This window comes from Amblyomma maculatum, chromosome 3 (genome assembly GCF_055883805.1).
Source record: "Amblyomma maculatum isolate TAMU_Amacu chromosome 3, ASM5588380v1, whole genome shotgun sequence".
Lineage (NCBI taxonomy): Eukaryota > Metazoa > Arthropoda > Arachnida > Ixodida > Ixodidae > Amblyomma > Amblyomma maculatum.
This window is the reverse complement of record NC_139346.1, coordinates 126,777,651-126,804,392: the sequence shown is the minus strand read 5'-3', so window position 1 is coordinate 126,804,392 and position 26,742 is coordinate 126,777,651. Positions and strand designations below refer to the sequence as shown.

The window sequence follows — 26,742 nt, the reverse complement described above, 5'->3', positions numbered from 1 at the left end:
AGTCCCTCAAGAATAACCTTCCACGCAGTCCTGTAGCATAGTTTAGGTTCCACTAGCCCTCTTTCCATGGTCGAGCTTTTGCTGTTTCGGATAACGGCCTATAATTTGTTGACCTTGGTAAGATCATGCATCCTAGACTGAGGGTCTACACTTACGTGACTCGTCTGTCAGGGATACGTGAACACAGTGAAATTTGCTCTTCCATCTCACAACCATGTCATACGATGGGCAATCATCCACATAGACAGCTTTCATTTTATCGTGAATTTATCGCGCGTCGCTGCCTTTCAAATGGACGAACTTCAGCCCATTTAGGCTTTAATTTCTTCCATCATGCAGGTTGACGTTTCTACCGCCTGTGGAAAGAACACTAATTTATAAAAAAGTTTTATGTTTGCACAAGTACGCATGGTAGTGACTATAATTATGAACAATATGTCTGATATCAATGTGTCTATGATGTGTTTTTATAATATTTCTTTGATACCTCCCTGGCTTCTTACTTTGCATGCACCTTATTGTACTTCTTCCGACAAGACTTTAAAAAACTGGCATTTTTGAAATCGCCATTCTTGTATAAGGTCAGTAAAATTGAAGATCACCTGGCAAAAATGTGATCTTTTTTAAAACGAGGTCAAGGAAATAACAATTAAAATGCTTCTTTCTTATGGGCTTTTGTGCGTTTTTAATGGTTGTTGCTGCTATTTGGCGGCATTTCTTTGTAAGAGGAACGTTCTTACTTTTTCAGTGCAGAACAAATTTTATGAGGCTGACCTTTCAAAAAGTCTAAGCTAGGCGCCCTTTCTTTAGAGAATGCCCCCAAAATATTATAAACTCTTCGTAGAAACTTTTGTAACTGCTCTAAATAAATTCCGTGAATTGATTTAGCAGAGGAAATTCAAGCAATTATGCTGAAAAAAAAACAAATTTGAAGTACTCTTGCTTGAGTACCGTAGTTCAAAATGGAACTTTATTTTCACACCATAGCGCTTACAATAAGCTTTCATTTCAAAGGTAAAGTGCTGCAATGGCATCGCTTCTTAATGCTTTGTTCATGCCTATGAGGTTTTTCATAGGAAATTATGATAATGAGGCGATAGCTGCGGCTGCTCAATCGAACAAGCTCTATACGCTTGCGTAAACCTGTATTGCCGGAAACCAAAATACGCCATGTTAGCTGAGTGAAACATACTGTTAAAATCAACATATATGTGTTCAGGTGTTTATGCTAACTCTGCCGATTTAGGAAAGTTCTCTTAAGAGCATAGTATTCAGCGCCGCGGCGCACAGACAAATAAACGAAGAAAGAGGATTAACCGAGCGCAGTGTTCATCCTTCTCTTCCTCTTCTTTTCATTTCCCGTGTGCCGTAGTGCTGAAAATACGAACTTGAATCAAGAATACTAATTAACCCAGCAGCTTCTATGAGCTATCTGCATGCCCATCAAGTGTTCAGAAGGCTGGTGAAAGTTGCTATGCATCCTTGCTCAATTAGATTCTAGTCCTCTTGTCCTTGCAAGGTCATACTTCTCGATTATATTTACCTAGCGTCAAAGAAATAACCACATCCAAAGCCTCCTCCTCCCCTCCTCATGCCAGCATCTCCAAGCTATGTGCAGCCTCAGCGTGTCTTAGTATTACTCCGTATTATTTTAGTGGTATCTCACACCATTCCAAAAACTGGGATGGGCGTAGCACAGCCGGCTGTCTGCTCAGGTGGCGGGGGTTGAAAACTTTAATAACCCTTATAATGAAGACTGAATTCCACTGCCCACTTCGTAAACCGTTATGGTGCCCTTTGCCTAAGTTCAACATAAAATGTTTCGCTTTTCAGCGGCCAAGAAAGAGGCCTTTTCTAACACAAACTTGTACCTAGCTGACCTTCAAGTTTTTCAGTAAATAGAAACGATGAATGTATTAAAAGAAAATGTGACTTTTAAATATAGATACGCAGTACACAAGACAACAGGTCTCAGCTCTATTCAGGAGCACATGACAGCTATGCCGAATTGAGCACTCTTGTAAGTTAAAATGAATACAAGAAAAATTTGAGTAGACACTAAAGCTCCGTCATTAGGCTATGATGCAATAGCTTTTCACATAGACACGCGTGCAATATTTTTTCATTTTAAAAATTATATACTCTCTATTTTGTTTTGGTGTTGCCTGCCAGGCGATTACGACACGCTAAACTCAGGCGCCACTTCTTCAAACTTGATGCACCCTAGTGCGCGTTCAGCAGAAAGCGCTTTTTGGAATGATCCGCGTCTCCGGCCCGCTTCTGTCGCATTGCCATCGCCTCTCGTGCTAGCATCCCAGCATTTTCATGCCGCCTAAGGCCTCATTCATACAGCCGGTTTTTCCTTTTTCCGCCGCCTCCGTCGCGCCGGCGGTTGACGGAGGAGGGGCGGTAATGGTGCCAGTACTCCCCGAAATCGGGTGGCCGGCGCCGTGAGGTTGGTTGGTTTGTTGGGTTTAACGTCCCAAAGCGACTCAGGCTGTGAGAGACGCCATAGTGGAGAACTCCAGCAATTTCGACCACCTGGAGTTCTTTAACGTGCATTGACATTGCACAGCACACAGGCGCCTTGCTTTATGCCCGGACAGAAAAGCGGCCGCCGAGGCTGGGATTCGGTCCCGCTTCCTCCGGAACAGTAGTTGAGCGCCGTAACCACTGCGCCACCCCGGCGGGGGGGGGGGGGGGGGGGGGGGCGCCGTGAGGTTTTGCTCCACGGTGCCTCCGGTCCGGAAAACGACGGATTCCGCCCCTCGAAAGACGGGCCGTAGAGCCCGCTCGCTTCTCTCACGTGACTCTACGGCACGGCTTGCGTGTCGCCACCGAACGAGCGCCGTCGGAGCGGCCGTCGCGGGCTCGCTTGCAGACGGCGGTGCGCAAGCAGAGAGAGAGAGAGAGAGAGAGAAAAAAAGCACAAGTTGCGCTCCTGTCTGGTGCCCCGAAAAGCACGCGCTGCCAAGAAACAGCAGATGCCGTTTTTTTTTTTTCATTTTTCAATGCACCGGACGTCGGGTGTAGTATGTTTGAATGCGTGTATCAAAAGAAATCTTCTAAGTTCTGGCGACCCATGCTTTTATTGATGACATAGTTAATTGTATATTGTAACGGGTATTGCGCCAAACGTCCAGGCAACGCCCTGAGCCTAGAAGACTGCCGAAGTCCCAGAGCGGTGCGAGCAGCGGTCTGAGCGCGGTTCCAGCAACTACGCCAACTAGCAACCACTTCATCGTCTACGTCAACTAGCCACTGATTGTCTCCGCTTCGTCGTCTACTATAGCTTGTATCACTGCCCCCCTCCTCTGTAGCATCGACTCGATGCGACGCGGAGCTACTAGGAAGAAGTTAGCGAAAGGGTGCACAAAAGTGTCACAAGGACCCAGCGGCGTTGACGAAAAGTTCAGGCATGCACGATCATGATAGGGCTTCAGCCAAACCACCAATATGCTCCTATAGATTTCTTCAATTTCGCTGACTGCCATGAATAATATTATACAAGTGCGCATTTATGCAGAGCTTGGACACTGGCTTGATATATATTTGTACCTCATTGTTCTTTCGTAGTACGCGCGGTGTTTATACTGGGGCTGAGATAAGAAGGCGTTCCAACTCTAAACAGCTGCGAGAAGTCGTGATACTGAATGCGGAGTATAAAAGACGGGGAATTTTGTTTTCTCTGGGGTGATGAAGTAGAACTATTCTTAAGTAGTAGGTTTGAAATTTCACACCCTTTGAACTCAGAGCTACGCTAACGGTACCTCGCTGCAAATAGTTAGCTGGTAGTTTTTCTCGCAAACGTAAGCCGATCCGGACGACCAGGTCCTTGGCAAATTAAACCATGTAAAGCAAACGGTTCACAAGTTGAGCTAAGAACGATTATGTATGCATAACTAAATCCAAAAACAAGTACGGCGGGGCAAACAAAGTTCGGGACGTGTAAAAATTTGAATGAGCGGAAAACCAGTTGGCTAGGCGGGCTAAGAAATCAAAACAACTACCACTCAGTTGAAGAAGGGAAAGGAAGAGGAATGGGCGAGTTGAGGAAAGGAGCCGAGAAGAAATCTAATCAAAGAAAAGAGACAAAAAATAAACAGCGGATGAATCTCGCGGCAGAAAAGGTCGTCAAGGAGAGGAGGTCTAAGGAAGGAAATAAAGTAAAAGTATATCAGTGGCGCAAAGACATTCAAAAAAAGGCCGCAGTATAGCCGCCAGACAGAGAACCCTTTATATGAACATGTGACGAAACTGCTTACTAAGAGTAATGTAACTAGAGCGTGCATTTACACTACGCTTTAATACTCGCTTCTTATATTCGCACCGATTTGCTTCCGCGCTGTACGCATGCTGCTTTGCAGTAAACTGTGCAGTTGCATACAGCTACTGAAGCTCTGATGGCAACCCGTTCCAGCCCCAAAGCACAATAGACTGACAGAAAATGCCGATTTTATTTAATTTTGCAATATGCAGGGCGTCACAGCTAACATCGACTTCCGACAAATTGGAGTAAAATATTGTTTCAGTTGGTAGCTTTTAACTTGATTTTTAATCCTTGTATCAAAAGCACCTTGCCATGTCGCAAAAAATTCTATTATTGATAAATAGTTCATTATCTTTTAGTTGATTGCGCTGATTGCGAAGAATAATGTTATTAGAGTGAGCATTATTTCTGCTGCGGTTTAAAGTGGTTGTTATAATTACACTCATTTGTTTTGGCGCAGTACGCGCTGTGTTTGTACCGTTTCTGAAGCTGAGATGAAAACGAGTTCTAGCTCCAAACTGCTGTTACAGTACTTGAGACAGCATGGTTCGTTTTTTTTTTTTCTTACAGACAGCCGCAACCGGTGCTTTTTATTTCTTGCAGGAGTCACGTAGGAGAAGTGTTACTCCGCCCGAAGTGGTTTGGCGGCGTCCGGCGCACCTTTCTGTTTGAACATCGCGCCGCTGTATAGGTTGTGCGGTGCCCCTCGCCTTTGCCGCCGCAACGGAGAGTAGCACCGGCTGGGATAATGAGGCCTAAGGCGACCAAGCAGGTGCAAGCATAGTGCGCCATCCCCACTCGTGGAAGACGACGATGACTCATACGAATATCCCGCACTGGAAGACGGCAGCGCATCCATTGCATACGTGGTCACGAAATGCGTCCGCTCCCCATCTAATTATTCTAAAACACCGTACATTTCAAACTGCTTATGACAGTGCAGTACGATCCCGAGACATTACGACCGCAGGCTTCCTATAGATGCCGCATGCTGGAACTAAAATGGCATGCAAACAAAAGCGCGAAACTAATGAAAATGTGTTTCGTCACTTTCCTACTTTTATAGCGAGAGCTACACTGGGCTACCAGTCGAAAATCTTGGAGTAGCTGGTAGAGGCCAGTTGTGCGCATGCGCCGTTACCATGGCTACCGGATGGGGTCCGACAGGTGCTGCGTGCGCTTCGCCGAACGTCACTATATCACCCGAACAGCGCGTTGCATAAGAAGCTTTGCGTATAAAATGCGGAGATGAAATAGGGGGCTGTAACACAACGTTTTACAAGGATGCAGACACGGGGAGCAAAGGCATTGCTAAATGGCTGTGTACAAACAAACAAAGAATGATCGTAAGAACACGAAGAGGGCAACGGAGATGCCTGAACAGAGAGACGAACGACTTTTCGAATGAGTGGCGAAACGTCCGAGCGTAATAGACGGCGCATTGCCGGCAAGATGGAGCCTATGGAAGATGTCAGTCAACGGGTTGCACACCAAAGAGACTCTACCAAATCGAAATATTGTATAGACAAAATTAATACTTCGGCATCGTCATCATCATCAGCCTGACTATACCCACAGCAGGACGAAGGCCTCTCCCATATTTCTCCAATTAAATCGGTTTTGTGCGAGCTGTATCCACTTGACCCCTGCGAACTTCTTAACCTCATCCGCCCACCTAACTTCCTGCCGCCCCCTGCTACGCGTTCCTTCCCTTGGAATCCACTTTATTACCCTAAGGGACCATCGGTTATCCTCTCTTCGCACTACATGTCCTGGCCATGCCCATATCTTCTTGATTTCCGCAAGAATGTCAGTAACTTGAATTATTTCTCTGGCCCACTCTGCACGCTTCTTGTCTCGTATCGTAATGTTACGCCTACGATTTTTCGTTCCATAGTCCTCTGCGTTGTCTTAAACTTAAGTAGAACCCTCTTGGCTAGCCTTCATGTTTCAGCCCCATAGACGAGGCCAGGTAAGATGCAACTGTTGTATACTTTCCTCTTGAGTGATAGCGGTAAGCTGCTAGTCATATTTCGCGAGTGCTCGACAAATGCGCTCCATCCCAGTTTTATTGTTCAAGTTATTTCCTTTTCATCGTCCCGATCTGCGTTTACTACCTGTCCTAGCTAGACATATTTGCCTGCTACTTCCAGTGCTTTGCTACTTGACGTAAACTGCTGCTTCTTCCCTAGGCTGTTCAACATTACCTTAGTCTTCGGCATATTGATTTTCAAGACTACCTTTCTAATTTTCCTGTCTATGTCACTAATCAATCTCTGAAGTTCATCTCCTGAGTTACTTAGCAAGGCAATGTCATCAGCAAATCGCAGATCACTGAGGTGTTCTTCATCTACCTTTATCCCTAACTGCTCCCATTCCGAGTCTGATTACCTCATCTAAGCAAGCTGTGAATAGTAGTGGGGAGATCGTGTCTCCTTGCCTAGCACCTTTTTTATGGGAATTTTGCTACTTTCTTTATGCAGAACTATGGTTGCTGTACAGCCACTATATATATCTTCCATCACTTTCTCGTACGGCTCGTCTACCCCCTGATTTGCCAATGCCGGCATCGCCGCCGAGGTTTCTGTAGACCATATTAGTTTCGATGCCTGGGCGCAGCCATCTTAGTTTGATGTTGGCGCCCTATATGAATCAAACTGGGAAAGTCCGCTCTGGCTCCCCTTGACGCCATCTTGGGTTGTGCTGTGCGTGTTGATGCTGCGATGCGGCAGCGTAAAAGTGCTGTTGCGAGGTGCTCGTGAAAACTATCCGACACCTTGGTGCTATTTTGTGTTTTGTTTGAGTGCGCCAGCCAAGCGTATACCATCCGTTTGGCATGGCGGCAACTGTTGGAAACAGCACTAGCAGCCAGGGCAATTTCGAAGGACTGCGCTCGACATTCGCAGGCCGAACTCGTCAGACTTAACTGTGAGGGTGTATCTGTTGTATCTTTCACGGTACATGTTTTTGCAATTATATTTTATAATCGTAATGGTAACTGTGCACACAAACACACGGCGAATGAAACGTAAGGGCAGCTACCGAACGAGAAATATACAGATAATACGCAAGATGCTTTCCAGTCATCGCCGCATTGATTTAACGTGAAACGCGACTTATTTCATGTGGTGTATTTCCTCTCGACAGTGCATATTTATATTCGATGTTGTGCTGCTTTCGTTTCGCATTAAAGGCACGGGCAGCGTTCACCGCGGTTAGGCCGCTAACCGCTGCGTGTCTGTGCGTCGGCGACCGAGTGCAAAAAAGCATACGATGCTTCAACAATGTATACATTCAAGTTAAACCACGGTTCAAGAACAGCACATAAAAGAAGTAGTAGTGTCCAAAGTACCATCCGCCCACGCTTTTATGCAGCCTTGGTGTACGTCCGGCGCAGCACCATCGTATCCCCGTCCCGTCGTAGCAGAATCGTTTGCACGACGTATTGTTCAGCAAAACGACAAAAAACGTGCGCTCTCAGCTGCACCATGAACGAAGACGACAAATTCGCAGCACATACAGTAACGGACGACGGCACTCTCGCCGAGGGCTGCTCCCTACACGTGCGCTAGGCCAAAATTGTTTCACATCGAAGGGATATCCGACTACAGTGTACAGTCCGAAGGCGCTTTGTAATTGCTCAGCGTTACAGTCATTGGTCGCTCGTGAAAGTGCCTTAATGCCGATACCATAGTATCAGTAAAATAAAGATGTAAATTTCGGTGACGCCTTAGCAGCGGAGCCAGCGAGCAGACGATGAGTCGCGCGCCGCACGAGCGGCAGCTGGCTATGTTATATATATATATATACTTGTATCGGCTTATTGTTTAAGTGAAGAACAGATTTCAGCACGCTCTTCTGGCGCTGGCGGAAGAGATCCACCGTATCGTTGGAGCGGGGGGATTGCGAGAGGCACGGTCTAATAAGCATCAGATTTGTGAGTCCGTCATTGGTACTAAGTCTGTCTGGCTTACATAAAACGTTCATAGGCGAATTAAATCAGGATGGATAGGAAAGCGGGGAAGCAGAAACATATCACAGCCGCATTCGGACTGTCGTTGCATGCTTCCCGCATACGCTCTCGGCAATTATTTTGCAATTTAGTTGATTGTGCAGTCCACGAATACGCATTGTTGTCCCGGTGACATTACCACTAAAAGGGGAGCTAAGAAAAGGTATTTGAGTCTCTGAAACGACAATATACCTAGGTGCAAGGCCGCTCTGCTATGCACGAAGCGTGCGAATGCACAGCCCACTCGGTACTGGCAACAATGGGCCGGCGTAATGAGTCTGGTTAGAGAGTATTTTCCTGCTCTCCCGCTTGCTCTTGGTTAAACGGTCTATATACTGAAATGCTTTTCGTAATCATTGAATGCTATGTATAAGGGCTGGTTATATTACGAGCATTTTTGTATCACCTGGCTGATGGTATAGATATGATCGAGAGTAAAGTACCGTTTCCGCAAACCTGCTTTATCCTTGGCTTGATTGCAGTCTAAGGTTGTCCTGGTTCTATTAGCGATTACCTTAGTAAATACCTTATACGTAACCGACAGTAAGCTGATTGGTCTGTAATTGTTAAGGGACTTAGAGTCCCCTTTCTTATGAATGAGGATAATGTTTGCATTGTTCCATGGTTCCAGTACCGTCGATGACACCAGGCATTGCGTATACAGGGTGGCCAGTTTTGCTAGCACGATACTCCTCCACGTCCTTCAACAAATCTGTATTTATCTGATCCTTTCCAGCTTAGTTCCACTTTTAAATAGTTTCTAACGCTTTCTTAACCTCGTCCTCCTTCATTGGTGGAAGGTCTGACTGTTTTTCCCTATCGCCAGTCTGATTACGGTCCTGACTACTTTGCCTACTGTAGAGATCTATATAGAACTTCTCGGTGACTTTGACTATCTTGTCCAAATTCGTGATGACGTTGCCCGCCTTGTCAATTAGCGCATACATCTAATTTTTGCCTATGCCTAATTTCTTCTTCACCGCTTTAAGGCTTCCCCCGTTCTTTACAGCATGCTCAATTTTCTCCATGCTATACTTCCTTATATCGGCCAGTTTGCGCTTATTTATTAGCTTTGATATCTCTGCCAATACTCTCTGGTCTGTTGGATTGAAAGCTTTCATACTCTGGCGTTTCTTGATCAAATCTTTGCGTGGCATACTACTTCATAGATCATCAGGGAGACTCTCTGTGAAGCGAAATGAAAATATGTGTATACCCATTGTCTCTTATTGTCAAACATACAGTGACCCCACCAAGCTCTGCCAGGGGAACGAACTACCTCTCGCTACGTGTATCCTGTCATAACGAAGCTAAGCCACTGCTAATTTTTAGTTGATAATAAATATTTTTGTATTGACCCAGGTGTTTGTTAGCATACAGTCATCTAGAAAAGCTTACACCTGATGCGCGCTTACTGGAATGTTGCAATGTTGTTCTTGTTGCATCTTCTTTAAAAGCGTGTTGGCCGAAGTATAGCTGATATATCTTATTTAACCTATTTGCCTTAATGTTGAAATAGGCAATAAAGAGAAATATTTTTTTATTCTCCAACGGCTGGGTGCTCTTTTCGCAATTAGAAGGGAAGTATTTCAATTCCCCTTATGCCCTGCTCAATTTTACTCCTTTGCTTACTCGCAGACTTTCCTATTAATACGGAGGGAAACGCTGAAAGCGGCTTTTCTGCGCACAAACTAGACACCGCTATAGCGCTAAATACTTTCTCTTTTTCGGTCGAACATCTTGAATGCAGCAAACTATTTTGTGTAAGATGCTGAGAAGCAGAGCTTGAAACTAATTCAACGCCTTTTTCAGTTTTATAACCGCTCCATTTGCTTCTTCTTTTTAACTGCATTAAATCTCCGACGTCCTTGCCGACCCTTTTCAATTGGCTACAATACAATATAACATCCTGCCCTCGCAAGTGATCCTTTTCTACCCTACACCATTCAAGTCAAAGGAATGCATTTCTTGATTTCAATATTGAAAAAATATCTGGAGCCCGTTTGAAACTGGTTGATTGTATTAACAAATCATTGCAAAAACAACGTTAAACCACAAAACGAAGGGCATGGTGATTTACTCCATTTTCTCCGTGGTCGTTGTGTTTTTTTGCGATAGTGTTGTTTGGCTAGAATTAAACAAATATAGAGTTTCTCTACGTAGCTGAGAACCTAAAGGTCAGAAGAAGCTCCGTGGTATTGTATCCGTATCCCTTAACAGGAAGACACACAAAGGTGACATGCTAGGTTTTACTCTGCGTAATTATGCAGCCATAGTTAGAAACTCGTGAAGATTTTACGTGCGCTTCTCATTGTATTTTTATCAAACATTTTTTTGCACATTTGATGTCACCATGGCAACCATTCAGCACCTGTACTTTTGAAAGCGCTGTGCCTTACTTTTGTCTTTTTTATTGAGGTTAATTTTTAATTGCTGAACTTAACACTGGTATTTGCCACTTATGGCCCTGTTTTTAGTCTGTTTTCAACAATTTACTCCATATTTAGGGGCTTTTGCAGCATATTTGTTGGTGTAACATAAATAATTAAGAATAGTTGTTAACTTAAAATGACTGCCATGATATGTTCATTATCAAAGGATTGCAGTTTTGTGCATTCATACCATTTTTCGAGGCGGGAATTATTTAACAGTCAGCCTCTGCTTCCAGAAACGCTACTTGTTGTCTTGTCATCGTCGAAGCAAAGAAGAATATTAATTTTAAATTTTTTGCACTGAACCCATGCACTGAGACACACTAATATTAAAGGTTTCGGTTTTATATTTGTGCAGGCATACAAAGTTAAATAAAGAATAAACTCACATTTATATGGCATCATAATTCTTGTTATGGGCTGAACTTTTGCTTCCAAGTCGTTTCCTGACTGGCTTTATGTTGATCGTGACAAAGCTGTATTGGCTTCTCTGAGAAGGTTACTCCACAGCATATAAAATGTGCATCTGGCGCTCGAAACATTGCTACTGTCTTTCAAAAGGATAAGAAAATGGAAATATTGTTGGCACCATTTTTGTTTGCCAATATCGTAGAATGACAGCGAACACGGGGCATCACTATAAAGGCAAAACGCCGACAGGAACTCAGGCACAAAATATAAAAAATCTTGCAAGAAATGGAGTCATTCGGTATTTTTCTGCTAGCCTTAGTGCTGTTCTGCGTGGCCGAAACACAGTAAGTGATTTTTAAGATATTCTTGTAGGCCAACTAAAGTCATTCGTGGCAACATGCCGGCTACTGCGCACATTCTTTTCGACCCATTAAACAATACGTCTAGACGCGTTTCCTGAAGACAGAGATGCGGGATTCGTTTCCAAAATCTTTGAGATCTGTTTCTGAAATATTGGTGGCACATTTTACTTCTGCAGTGAAGTATCTCATTTCAAAGGCATGAAATAATGATGGACATCGTGTGTGGCTTATTGCTCGAATTAGAAGTGCGGTTTTAAGTGGCTTTTTCTTATCTCGTAGGTGCCAGATCCACTTAAGGAAGCTTTGGAAGGTGTTTTTTTTTCGAAAATAGATTCGAAAAGAATGTTAGTGAACAACGCTGAGTTTACGAGAGAGCTTAAATGGGCCATGTGTGAAAATCCTTGATGTTTTGTTATTGCCTACACAATTGCCTAGATTTTCCAATATTATTGAAAAGCTCGCTTCTGAAAGCAATAATGGCACGGTATTCGCCCATTTATGTTTAAGGAATAACTAATGTCAAAGGTTTAAAGATTAATTAAAGTTTGTCCGCTATTCTCAATATAGCATCAACCAGCCTGAGGTTGGTGTTTTTATTTCGAAAATGAAATTGCCACCTTGCTTAAGAGGACTGCTGATATTTTTTATGATCATCGCTTTCAGTGCAATATTAATTTTTTTTGCGAGGTTTATTGCTCCTTGCGGCCATAAAATGAGGTCAACGTTCTGCGACATACCTGTACCATAAATCACAGAGAATATTGCTTGTAGGCATTTTATTACCCGCCACGCGCGAGGCGTTAAATTTGCATCTCTTTATTGTGAGACATTTTAGAGGCTGAGTACTAACCTTTCCGTGATCGAAGCTACTTTTAGATGCTCCTGCAACCAACATGAATTTCTTACAAGCGCCAAAAGTTCTGATAAAAACAAACAGCAGCATTTGTTTTACCCGCTTACCCCTCTTATCTGGAGGAATTGTTCTTAGGCATGAATGTGTCGGATACACCTTGTGGACAGTTGGAAGTAGTGGAGGTGCCCTTCAGACTCGGGAGAGGGTAGAATTGCAGGGACTGTCTGTTGACTGCTGCCATAGCTCTGGGAGCCGGTGGCGGAACTGGAATTGTGCTCGGCTTCTAAAACGTGCGCTTACGCCAGCGTGCCACACCGTGTCGAGGACGTGGGTAACAGGTGGCACGATGAGGCCGAAATACATGCCACTAGTAGTTGTATGCCTGCCAGTTTAAATTATTCAATTCCTCCCAACAGCGCGGCGCTTGTCTGTCGGACAGCCAAAATGGTTTACAATGCAGCCTGTTCAGCGAACAAACAACGCTTATGTCACGCTTTTAATCATTGACGAATTAAATGGTGAGAATAGGTATGAAATTTTCAAAAAACAGTATTCACGTTGCAAAATGAAGAGACGATTCTACATTTTCTCAGTGAGTTAAGATGTTTTGTCTTTACAGCATAGCGAAATCCTTCGTGGCACACAAAGCAATGGGATATTTATTGGTTGATCATGTCACATTGCAACAGGATGAACCGAAATGTCATCTGCTATGCCGGCTCCAACACTTTTCAAACTCCAACGAGTTTGCGACAGCAGCCCCACAATATGCGTGCGAGTGTCACTTCATAACACTATTTTCCACACTCTGGGTAATTTGCCGTTCACAGTTACAGCGCCTCACCATACAATTGCCGCCTATCGGTGTTCATCAATAACAGAGCAAACGCTTTGCTTTTCCAGCTGCCATATTTCTTTCCTTGGAGGCAGAATTCCGTGCAAAAATTATTTTCTACGAGGAGAATTTGCAGCTTCGAGGTCATGCCTAACGGCCATTCTCATGCTTAGTGAAAATTTGGAATAAGATTGAAGAAAGTAATAGCCCCTCCGCTGGGCTTAAGCAGGAATGTTACGTACACAGCCACAATGCAAGTTAAGAATTGCGTATCCGTTTTTTCTCGTACTTTAACTTATTGTCAGTCGATGGCGCCACTGTGCACACTGCAGTTAACAGACGTTGCGAAACGGTCGAACAAATGTGTAGAGTTCGCGTTGTTTAGAGCTCACGCAGCGTACTGAGCAATACATACACAAACGTACGGTGTACGCCCACCTTATTGTGTATATTATGTAGGCGTTAAGTCAGTACTGCTATTTTCAAAACGCAATACCTTTATTTACGCACACAAATAGCAGCTATAATTAAGCATTTCGGGGGCGTCAGAGCTTTTATCTCTGATTTGTCCATAATTATGATGGATAATTTCAGAAGTTTGTAAGTGTAACACTTTCTGTGCTGCAGAGCCCGTCCAATGACCAACGATTCTGCACCAGCAGCAAGATTTTTTAACGACGGACAACACTGGTGCCCAAAACAGCTGGTCAGTACAGCTGATTAGCGATTATTCATTGCTACTAGTGTGTGTATCATATCAATGCTATAAAGATGGACTGAATACGGCAGCTGCAAATATTTTAGCGCATGCAATATGGAGAGTAGTGACTGCATCCAAACACGAAATTCTATAGAGCTGTTTAGTGATGCACTCCCTTTTGCGCCGCATAAACTTTAAATGGTTTGCAAAACAATATTTACTTTTTGCCGCCTGTGTGAAAACTACAGACCCCGATCACACCACAATTTCATGAATAGCGAAGTAAACAAACCAAACTAAATGTTTGGAGTATCAAAGTCCAGTTTTCGTAATAGTGCTTAATCCAAAAATATGATTGCAAGAAATAATACGGTTTAATCACCTAAATTAAAATAACACCCATATCTAACATATATCTCTGGGAAATTAATTTCTTCTTCCTAAATGCCAGCGCTTCCGTGATAATTCAGTCACCCATAATTTTAAACCACCACAGCTCTATGTGAATTGAAATGCTATGAACTCTACGTTTTCATCGCCAGTTGTTGTGTGAAAAGATTATCTATATTCAACGATTTGCCGAATCGATGTCCTCGTGGCGACGACTGTATTCAAACTATTTTAATAAAGGCAGCTACTCATATAATGTGCAGTCCCATAGAACATATATACGAAAATGATTGTTGACCACAGGCATCTTTCGCACGCTATAACAGTGGCTCGAGTGAGTGTAATTGATATGATAAAGGATACGTAGAACTTGCCTAAGCAACTACCGTCCGATATCAGTATTGCCAATAATTTAGAAAAATTGAAAAATTAACTGGCGCTGGCCTTTCAGCATTAGATATACAGTCGTGAGCAAATGTAGTACACGACACGCAGTTTGTAGCAGAGCTCAGAAAAACTGCATTTCAACGCCATCTAGCAACAGCTGTCTGTGATCAAGACAACTGTGACGGTGCTCCATTTCATCGACATGCATGTGCGGTTGTCCCTGTCTCTGTCATTGTCACTAGATGGCATTTAGATGTAGTTATCCCGAGCTCCGCCACCGGCTAAGGGTTGTACACCACTTTTGCCCACGACTGTACATCACATAAGTACCTGGAGCCATTGAGGATTTGTTTCATGAAAATCAAATAAAGTAGATATCCGCAACATAACAAACAGCGTCGCTTAAAAAAAACATAGACTTTTTACCAAAAACATTTGCCTTGATTTTGTAAATGACGTATGGCTAGGTTGTAGAGATAGTTGCGGTGCGTGGTATAACAAACAGAATATTACAAAGTTGTGCGCAGTATTTCCGTACAATGCTCCCCATAGTGAGGTCGTCCCAGGGGAACAGTTCCTAAAGGATTCAAATGTGTATTACTACCCTACAATCATTTATTCTCGCATCAAGCAAGTTATGGTTTTTACCAACCTTCGCCCTTTTTTTTCTTTTCATGCACAGTTTTTAGTACGGAAACAATATTATACCCATGCCACGGAATTGCGAGTAAAAGTGCCCCGGAATGTGCGCACTGAAAGCATAGGCCCGATATACCGAAATTCGCCTTCTTGACCCCTAAACTTTGACCTTGAAGTAAATTTGAAGTAAATTGGCGGCCAAATTTAAGCACGTATCGCCAATTCCTATCGATATCTAAATTTAGGCTAGACACGCCCTACATATTTGCCTTCTGGATCGTAAAATGTGAGATCGTCCTAGTGAGACCAAAACTAGTGTCCTAATTTGAGCCAGGTTAATCCATTGAAGACCTTCGAATTTTGTTGAGGCGCCCTGGATTCAGCATGCATAAGCATTCTCCGCTTATGGAAGGCTTCGTGCAACCTAAGTATTAATTTGCTCCTAAAATTGATTCCGCTTAGCGTGTCAGTCATGCTTGCAAGTTTTTAACAAAATGAAAAAAAACAAAACCTTTTCACTTGGGCTCGAGTTTTCTCGCTCCACCGGGCTTTTGCGGTTCCACAGTCCCGTAACAAGTCATGTCACCTACGCTGATTGTAGTGTAGTGATGTTTTTTGCCGAAAGAGGTTTTGAGCTTATTTGCAGTTCATTTGACTACTTCTGATAAGACCTCGTGAATAAAAAATGGCAGGTCTTGATCTACACCGTAGTCTTCAAGAGTCCATTAATGAGGTTTTTGTAATGTCGCTAACCACGCTGATGATTATTGTGTTAGACCCATGGGAGAGAAAGAAGGAGGCTTCATTGGTTCGTTCCTGAAATAAAGTATTGCAATCAAGCCACAAGTCCCAGCCACGCTAGTTCTGGGGAACATAATGAGACAACATGAACACCAATGTTTCGTTCAAACTCTATCATATGCCCTTAACTTCGGCGCAATACTGCATTGTAAACGTTTTTATGCCTAATAATTCGTATAATGCTCATGACTCGAGATAGGGACCATGTGACCTTGTCGGTCAAAAGTTGTTCAGGTATCCTTGTCTCATCACCACGATCTCTATGGAAATTGGGGCATTGGTTTCTGCTTTCCTGGCCGCTAACGGGAGAGCCTTTGCGTAACGACTTAAATTGTCAATAGACACTATTCTGTATTTGCGGCCAGAAGTAGCAGTTCATAGAGGGGCCTACTGTTAAACTGCTGTGATTTGAAATGTCTTTGAGAGGTCCTCGAAAACCCGCAAAAGATAGAGCTTTCATGTTGGCAAGAGCCGCGCAGGAGGTAGTAATTGAGCACATGAACTGTCATTCCTGGCAAGTAATCTTTGCTTAGCCTCTGGCGTGTGCTGCGTGGTACTTGATGGCATGCGGATGAAGCGCTAAGATACGACTTAGGAGTTCACCCTTTGTAGAGCCTGTGGTACCTCTAAACGTCTAGTGAAGCCATACATTTGCTCTTTATATCTGATACCACTGCCATTGGCGTTGCAGAGCATCCTAGTAGAGCGCCTGGTTTCTAGAGATGGGATTATGATCTGGAATTTTGCATCGTCTTGGTGCTTTTAGTTTGGCGCGCCGTCACCTTGCTCAACGCGTCTGAATTTTTTTGGTCTTCATTGCCCCTGCCCTATGAACAATCTCGAACAACCTCTTGCTAAACAAAGTTCAAATTCTCCAGTTTCAAGTTCGCACCACAGTTATTGATGAGCCACCTGAGGTGCTGGCAGTCTGCTTGAATGCGGAAGTGGCGTACGAAAAAGAAATGTCAGAAGTGGCGAAAAGGCCGAACTACGTACCATGATGCACTGCTGATCCGAAGGTCCATATTTCTTTTCAGCGGAGCTTAGCTCCCGGCTAGCGTATCTTCCGGGTCAACACTGGTGTAATTCGCCTTGGAATCCACTGCCGCCATCTTTAACGACTTGACAAAATGGGTGAAAATATGCAGGTATCTTTGAATGAGACTACGTTAAATGTTTATGAGAGTGGCTTCACCCTCTACTTCCTCTGAACTACTCTATCATAGTTAACTGCGTTAATGATCTCACTGGGTGTGCAGAAAAGGCTGTGCCGTGTTATATAACATAGAAGCGCTGAACATCGTGAATTTTGTGCTGCCTCCCGCTTCATCGAACTTCTGATAGGGCTGCACCTTTGACGAATCTGGACGTGTGCCTTTTGGTGAATCACTGTGTGTTACATATTTCGCTTCGGCAAACCAACTTTGTACTTAGACTACTTTATTTAAATCCTGTCATTTGAATCATTCTATAAAGCTCATAGCTTTGGTCACTCGGGTGATTCCGAAATGTTGTAGTTCCGATGATAATGTAATCCAAATAGAGAAAACAGACTTTCCTAAAAAGCCATGCTTTAATGACAACTGATTTCTTGAAGCGCATTGTATAGGCCGATTTACCGAAAGCAAGCAGGAGAGGAGGAAAATATTTCCTTACCACATTTATTGCCCCGAGCCACTGCTGCCAGTCTCAAGTGGGCCGTGAGTTCGCACGCTTTATGTCTAGCAAAGCCTGTGCTGCTCGTTGATGGTATGGTTTGCAGGCTAACGGATGGTATGAATGCTACAACTAAACACAAAATGGTATCCCTATGCTGGATAGTTTTCACGAGCACATGCAGTAGGCGTTGTATACTGCCCCTACTGCCCCACAACGGCGCACACACAGTCCAATGTGGCGGCGAATGTAGCCGGTGCGGACTTTCCTATTTGGATCATGCGGGCAGCTGCCTTTTAACGAAAATGGTGGCGCCCAGGCATCGAAACTAAAATGGTCTATACTATCCACACAGGCACATGGCCGCCGTCGGACGCTTCGTCTCAAATACAGCCACGCCTGATTTGGGGGTTTCTATATCCAGCTGTCTTTTCACTTGTTTGCACTTTACTTACCCTCTCGGGATGCACTCAGTAAGCTATCCAAATTTGTTTCTTAAACGCGCACGAGAAGTATTTGTATACTTAACTTCACCTAAAGGATGCTTCTCTTTAACCTGATCCTCAGGTCAAGTTAAATATTTACTCGATTAAACAGCAAGATCTGCCTATTAAGCGATAGATCCATTAGCTCACCAGATTCATTAAATGCATCGAAAGATACTACATTTTTAGCAATGCGCCTTGTTCTATCAGTCCAGCACCGGCAAGACAGCACTGTCTGTACACTGGCAGCTCACCTACGTTTTTTTCTCGTATCAAGTGACCATTTGAAGAACGTTCTCCGCATGCTAGACGAGACGGTTTTCTTATTTATTCCGAATCTCTTTTCTCCACATTGGGAAAGCCTCCTCCAATACTGCTTCAAAAGGAAAACCTTTGAGCCAATATTAACGAGGCAGGTTCACACGGTCACGTTTAGGCAGCGGCCTATATTCGGGTTTGTGCAGCCACAAATGTTCACCACGACATTTTCTGTGCACTATCGTCATTTTCCTCAGCTGCCGAGAGGTCAAGAATCGCCCCGCCGGGGTGGTGCAGTGGTAAGACGCCCGACTACTGTGCCGAAGTTCCCGGGTTCGAACACGACCAAGGCGGCTGTGTGTGCGGTCCGTGTGCTGTGCGATATCACCGCACGTTAAAGATCCCCAGGTGGTCGGCATTACCCCGTAGCCCTCCACTACGGCTCCCCTTTCTCTCTTTCCACTTTCACTCCCAGCTTCATTCTTTCCCTTACGGCGCGGTTCAGGTGTCCACAGAAACAAGTGTGACACATACTGCTCCTTTCCCTTCCTGTGAACCAAATATTAATAATATTATTATTATTATTATTATTATTATCGCGTGCCGGCTCAGAAACATGAAATATGTTTAGGTTGGTTCACAGGAAGGGAAAGGCGCAGTATGTGTCACACTTGCTCTGTGGACACCTGAACCACGCCGTAAGGGAAGGGATGAAGGTGGGAGTGAAAGTGAATAGAGAGAAAGGGGAGCCGTAGTGGAGGGCTACGGAGTAATTTCTACCACCTGGGGATCTTTAACATGCGCTGACACCGTACAGCACACGGACGCCACTTCGTTTCGCCTCCATCGAAACGCAGCCGCCGTGGTCGGGTCGAACCCGGGAACTCCGGACAGTAGTCGGGCGTCTTAACACTGAAATATGTTTAGGCAATCGCATTTCGTTTCCCCATTTTACGCGCCTGCTTTCGACAATCCTTCGCAATATGAAAATACTGCCCTCAACTGTGTCATGACTATCGTCGGGGTGAGTTGCTAAAGTTGTTTTTAATTTCATGTGGAGCTACCACTGAAAATTCTCAACGATTTCCAGACGCGCTCTTACCTCAATATTTTGTCATTCCCTTGTACACTGCAAACAGATACCACATTCCTCGTTACTGTGTTTTCATTTCGTTCTTCTGTAAGATGAGGACGCGTGCTGTGCATAGGCCGGTGAGTTTGATGAGAGTGCCATTAACTACACAAAGTTGCAGATCGATATACAGAGTAATGACTTTGCGTAATTGAGAACAGAGGGTAAAATGTGTGATAGAATAAACGACGCGCGTTTCGATGAAGGCCTCAACGCACAGTCCTTCAATAGTTACTTTTAGCATATTCGACCTCGCCCGGGAGGAATTTCAGAGTTCGTACTCGAAGCAGCTTTGCCTACATAAAATGCTTCCATTAGTTTTCCGTTCAATGTGCTAAAGGTTGCAAGGCAGGACGAAGCAGCGACGTGTGGCGAAATGTCGAAAGGGATCGCCTAGTACAGCGCGAAGGCCGAGAAACCTCTGGAGAGTTCGGAGGAGCGAAGAACGCACAGCAAAATCATCAGTCTGGCGTACGGGGCACGTTCTAAGAGGGCATACACCGTTGTTAATCATGCTAATAGCGGCAACTGGCACGGGAGATGTGGCCACGTATCCTACAGTAGTAGCACAAAGGGCGAAATGGGCTCCAGGTTGTCACACAACAGAGCACTGCAGGATACAGTGCCATGGCAGCGAAGTGACCGCACTCGGAGGCTGGAGAAGTCAGAGATATCAGGGCGGGTTGGCAGAAGCAATATCTGCATAGGTGGGCGATCGAGAGGCAGTTGGTAGTGTAGCCGGTGCGACAGCGTAGTTGAAAGTGGCCAGTTCATTTTTCATGATGTTACTCTAGCTGGCGGAAGCGACGGGGATCCAGGGGCTAGGGTTGAATGGCGGTAGAGCTCCTCTCGTATCATAGTACGAATGGGGGAACGCAAGTTCCCATCTATGAGGGCGCTGCCAACACTGGGGTCTTGCGCGCGGCGGCACGACTAAGGCTCGTCCAGATGTTTACAGGTCGATGCACTTTCAGACACAGACGAGGGTTTGGAAAGGCTTGGAAAGCGACACTTATGGTGCCCTTAAGTATGTGACGAATATGCTGTCTCACACGTAGCAGCATTGACAAAGCATCAAAGGGCCAGACCTTCCTCAATGTAGGATATCTATGACTTGCTTGGCTGCTGAAGACGAGCGACGAGATTTTCATGGCACGTTCTGAGCGACCAGCAGGAGTGCCAAAAATATTCTTGAGCTGATCCGTGAACGTGCGCCAGCCACCGATGTCTTGCTAACGATTGAGGAACTAGATTTTCATGACGTCGATCGACCAAATAAAGGACTGTGTTCAGGCGTTTGTGAGGGTCATTCAAGCGCTTAAGCCTACTAATCCTGTTGTAGTTGTCGACATAGTCACCGCGAAGGCCGTCAAGATGTGGGGATTTCTTTGGCAGACGGTGATGGTTCAAGCAGAGGGTGCCGTAGCATCAGTTGGAGACGCCGGGGGCGAGCGACCACCGTTGCCCTCATCCATTGCGGAGGGATGTTGACGCAAACTAAGGCCAAAACGGAGCTCCAGGGAGAAAGATGGGACTAATGCGAGATGCAGGAGATACGAACCGCACTTCTAGCACATGTAAGGCTTCGACGAATCTCTGTTCTTTCAGGATCATTTGGCGCAAAGCGTCAGATGCTCGGAGCTGTGGCGAGCGAGGATAATGATGATGATGGGTCTTTACAGATGAAAAAGGCGAATGTTGGCACACTGTGCTCAGACATCTTTTACAGACACCACGATGGGCCTATCTCAAGTTGTGGATGCCTGAGAAAGTGTGAATTGTATATTCGGGTAGCGAGCTTGTGCGATCTTTTCCACTGCGCAACATTCGAAGCCTCATGAAGCTAGTGCAGCTTACTTCACTTCACGCAAACGATGCGCCAATTTTTTGTGTTGTTTCGGATGCTATGATTGGTGGACATGAATTGCTCCATTTTGCAGCCAGAGTCTTCCCAACCTCTTCCAACCTTTTTTGCAAATGCTCCATACCAGTCCCATTAAGCTTCCTAGTAAATCCCTGAACTATACCTCTCACGCTTCACCGAGCCAGAACATTTGCCCTCAATACATTATCTCGGGATTCGTTAGCCACTGTGTCACATTCCTCCTTTGTGAGAGTGAAGTGGCACACGTAAACTCTTCGTTTTCATTTTCACCGATTCTGGAATCCTTAAACTTGACCACAGGTGCATATGTGGGACATAGAGCGAAAATAAATGAGAGCTGGGATGAAAACTTGAGAACGCGCTTTGTTTACAAATTCAGTAGAGGGGTCATTGGTGGCACTGGGGCTTTCCCACCAGTTGTTGATTTCATTTCTTCTTCTCGAGGCAGGCGCACAATCGGGTGAATCGGGGCTTCTAATTCCTATGGCGTAGGAGGCCATTATCAGTTGGAGTAGGGGTCGACGCAGAGTGTTGAATCACTTACCCGAATTGAAAGTAAGGCCTCGTACGGGTCTCGGTAGTCATCGACTTTGGCGCAGACGGCGTTCAACTGCTTTCTAATTGCTTCTACGGCGAGACTTCCTGTTCATGTCGAAGCCGAATACTCTTTGGTGTCCTCTCCCGTGCCCCGTACTTGCAAACTTTATCTGCTCGTCGATGGTCGTCGCACTCGTCCTCGTTTTCGCATTGTTCAAGGTGGATCTGTCGATATGGTAGTTACTTCCTCTCCCTCTCACTTACTGATTGATGTGGAAGCAAGAAGAGACAATTCTGGTTTCTGCTGGCTGATATAGAGCCTGACGCATAGCAGTTTAGAATGGTGGAGATCGAATACATAGGGTTCACATAAAGACACACATGCGCATACGCAATAGCACTTGGCTAAGCAGTGGCCTAACACAGAGCGTTCCTTGGAAGCTATTAGCATCACTTACCCTATTGTAACCCCCATCGTAATGTGGCTAGCTAAAATCGCAACCACGTGTCATCTGGTTTTTGTGGATTTATGAAAAATGCATGCCTGTGTGGATTGGCTTTGTCAGATTCAAATAGAGAATTTTTACTCTCTGTGCTTCCGGAAGGGCATTGTCTCTCCCTAGCCTTCATCAAAAACCAAGAAGAATAAAGCAATGAGTTTTTTTTATTCTTCTAAGCGATGGAAGAATTAGTTTGTATCAACAGTAAATTAAGGTTGAAGTTAGGGGCAAACTTCAGTTGACAGAGCACATAATTCAATATATTCAATATTTGTCGCTCTGTAATTGAGCCCACGGTGTACCAATACCTCTCATAGCCGGAAGTAGAATTCGTGCTTGCTCTTGGGTGAAACGTATTGTTTCCTGGTGACTTTCATTAGTGAGCCATCGCAGCGAGCTCCCGCGCCGCATATTCTACTCTGTCTTAGAACAATTTTTCATTTCTTTTCTTATCACATTTTACAAATTGTAACGGGCTTCTAAATGCATCGGGTAAGAAGCAGTGCGGCTGCATTTGTGTTTAGTGGCAAAATGATGCCGGACAAGGCTACAGAATGGCATGATTATGTATATTAGCAGCGTGTCTTCTATTATAGTGCCTAGAAATATACTGGCTAGTGTGCGCAGCGAGCGCGTTTCGTCCGTGAGGGGGAGGTTCTCGCCGCGATGATTGCGCAGAGAGGCCGCAAGGGGCGCTGTTGGTCGAGTGGGTGCGTGAAAGCGTGGCTAGAGCTCGCGAACTCCTGTCGTGTGCGCGCCGTCGCCACGCAGCATCACGCGATTGCTTAGGACGTGTGAAATCAACGTTTGACATGCATCATCTCTTGGATTGTGAAGCTGGAAGACGCTAAACATGGGCAGAAACATCCTGCGATGCGATGTTAAAGACTAAGCGACACTGCAAAGAGCGGACATGTCTCGTGCCATTGTGTCGAAGCGGTTATCGGTCCAACGAAGAAAAGGTGTCTTTGTTCACTGTACCGCCGGACCCAGCACAGCTCGCTGAATGGGAAAATCGAATCAAGAGGGCAGACAGAAGGCTGGCACCGAAGGCTGTTGTGTGTGAAAAACATTTCGAGGCCGAATGCATCGAAAAATGTTTTCAGATTACAGTGAACGGCGTCGTGAACGAACTCGCCCGTGAGAAGCCACTCCTGTAGCCCGATGCTGAAGTGGTGAAGTTTTATGTCTTGATAAGGTTAAGGTTTTTTGTTAAGGGCCTGAACAATGAAAGAGAAGGTCAAAGGCAGTGACAAAAACTCCTCAAGTTGCGCCGCTGCCAGTAGCATAAAGTGTGAATAAGTATTTTGTCCCTTTTCTGTAGCAGCTGATTTGTTTTATAACACTGTACAGTTTTTTGTGAATAGATTATGTACTTTACGCTTCTTTTTCTGCAGTAAATGCAGACGACGAGAATTTTGGTTTCGTATTTTTGTGTTTTCAGATATCCGTAGATGTCATGCACGTAATTGCCATTAGTTTGACTCATTACGAAAGATAAGCTTAAAAGCTGCTGTAAAATATTGCTTTTTAGAAGCTTGTTTATTCTGGATGCAGATGAGAAACAGGTTACATTATTGGCATGCTTTGGCCATGCCTTCCTGTACATGCGCCATTGAGCTTCTGTTCTCAAAATCTAGCTATCTGGTAAGTGGGCTAGTAGAATTGTAAGGTAGTTGCTGATATTAATGGAGTAATAATAAGTCGAGGTTGTAACATTCTGGGTTTGTTTATTTGCACATTGGGCAGCATACAAGTATTGCCCACGAGGCAAGTCAAAAGGAGGTGCTTGACCTTCTGACTGGGTCTTGACTTCGCTTGGTTACAGCAGCAGGAGCGGTATTGCAAAAAAAAAACGCTATCTTCGCCGTCATTTACACAACAGATTCCAAATATCCAAAGAATGTAAATTCGTTTTCGAATGGCAATAATCATTTAAATTTTATCACGGGGCTATTTTAAATTTCACTGCAATAAAGTTCTTAGATTTCAATGTTTTTGATTCCTATTGAAACGAGGCATCTCGTAGGTTGCATTAGTAACAAAAGAATGACCTTTTTGTCATTCTTTTTTTTTCACTTCAAGTATGGTCGAATGAAGGCTATGTGGTAAGGGGCTTGAACTTTGTGAAATATTTTTGCACTCGAGAGCTCAGTCACTGAAAAAAAAATTTGTTGGATGATTACTGTAAAGTTTTTTGCCGATGATAGCAAACTTCTAGAATACGCATACAAATCGATCTCCATATGATCCTAAGGCAAATGCAAACCGAGTCACTCCTAACCCCGGCAGTTCTACACGTCCTCCACCCAGACATCTACACAAGTGATATGTGCAGTGTATGTCAAGTGGGTCCGGCGGACCAATGGCACATCATGTGGGACTGTGCGAGGTTGTCGACCGAAGCTACATCCAGGACATAACCGCCGGAACTTCAAAGTGCTGTGCAAAATACACAGAAGGACATTCAACTATGCGCCGTCCAGCAGGCCCGGGGCGCGCTCGAAAAGGACAAGCCTCACAACCCACCACAAACGGGCCAAATGAGGTAGTGCAGAGTAGGGCATGACTCCGGGTTGACGGTTGGCCAGACTCACGACGCTTTAACCCGTCGTTTGCCGGCTCCTTAATAAAGTCATACATACATACATACATACATGCATACATACACACGCACATACATACATACATACATACATACATACATACATACATACATACATACATACATACATACATACATACATACATACATACATACATACATACATACATACATACATACATACATACATACATACATACATACATACATACATACATACATACATACATACATACATACATACATACATACATACATACATACATACATACATACATACCGCAATATGCGTGCACTGTGAACGAGCTCGCTGAAACATTTTTGTAAGAGGCGCGCACCAAATACAACGTAGTTGTTTACTTCTCGCTGCTCCGAGCGCGCGTATCACGTAGCGAATTGAACGCAGATGCACCCACCGACAAAACATCGCCCCAAGCGGGCGCCGAAGGAAATTATCTTCATTGGGACCCTCTCCTGGCCCGCCCTTGCCACACTAGCCAGTATATTTCTAGGCACTATATTTCTATTTAAGCGAACATGACACTGAGAAATGGCTTCACAGCATTAAAGATAATTGCGCCGAACAAATGGCGGGCAAACACTGTGGCGCTTCAATCAGCAAGAGAACCTGAGCAGGTGTTTTGAGGCAGAATGCGCTGGCGCTGGGGGTATGAAGGAAGGGGGGGGGAGCATTGGATGTCGTGTTTATAGGTAAAGCAGATGGGCTCCTCAGGTGTCAAGCGCTTTAGTTGGGGAAAGAACGCGTTCCTACGGCCCTCCTACTGCTGATACCTCAGCAATGACCAGAAAGACAGCTACAGTTTGAACAGTCTAACGAGCAACGGGGCGGGAAATAGCCGGTAACATTGTGCGTCATAAAATATAAATTGCCTTTCAACGAACACGTTCTTCATTACATGCGATTTCAGCAACAAAATTTTGTTTATTCTGTTTTTGTAAAATTTATGCACGAACTTAAATACAACAAAAAGTTTGCCTTCGATGAATTTTATGTTGCTACATGTAAAAGAGAAATCATATTCGATCGTTACGCTTGCAGAGGAGGTGATGGTGGTGAGATTTTCGGGACTCCATATCCAGCTAATAGACACACTGCCTAATTTCAAATATGTGCTTCAATTCGCATGCTCTACTGGTATTAAACGTTTCTACGCTGTAAGAAAAACTGGAAAGGCAGGCAGAACATGTACGAAGTCTTATACAACTCCGACGAATACTCAAACCTAAAAAAGAAGAAACGGCTGCAATGAAAGCAAAATCGTCACAACAGAGAGATTTATTACATCGTGATCTGTGATCCGCGAACAGCCAAAGTGACCATCTACCCCGCACGGGTGGTACGCGTGCGCTGATTGGCCCGTATGCGACAGGTCTAGTGACGGATAGATGGATCGGTGTTAAGAGCGTCCCCTCTGAAACGAGGTGGTTATAACCATCACCATACTCCACCTTTCTTTTTATGTCGCTTAACTTAGATAACTCTTGCGCATTAACGACTTTACTTTTAGATACGGGTTTCGTTTAAATACACTTGTTCAATTTTGATACAGCTTTCATGAGTCCTGTACGTG

At 44.5% G+C, this 26,742-nt stretch overlaps 1 long non-coding RNA gene across 1 annotated transcript in view; it reads left to right on the top strand.

Moving 5' to 3' along the window:
- The first annotated feature begins 11,263 nt into the window (after nucleotides 1–11,263).
- The window catches only part of LOC146195972 (uncharacterized), a 40,058-nt gene continuing 24,579 nt past the window's right edge, over nucleotides 11,264–26,742 (top strand). Inside the window, exons 1-2 of the long non-coding RNA XR_014705617.1 lie at nucleotides 11,264–11,469; nucleotides 13,803–13,881. This is a non-coding gene — a long non-coding RNA (uncharacterized LOC146195972). The remainder of the gene's footprint in view (nucleotides 11,470–13,802; nucleotides 13,882–26,742) is intronic.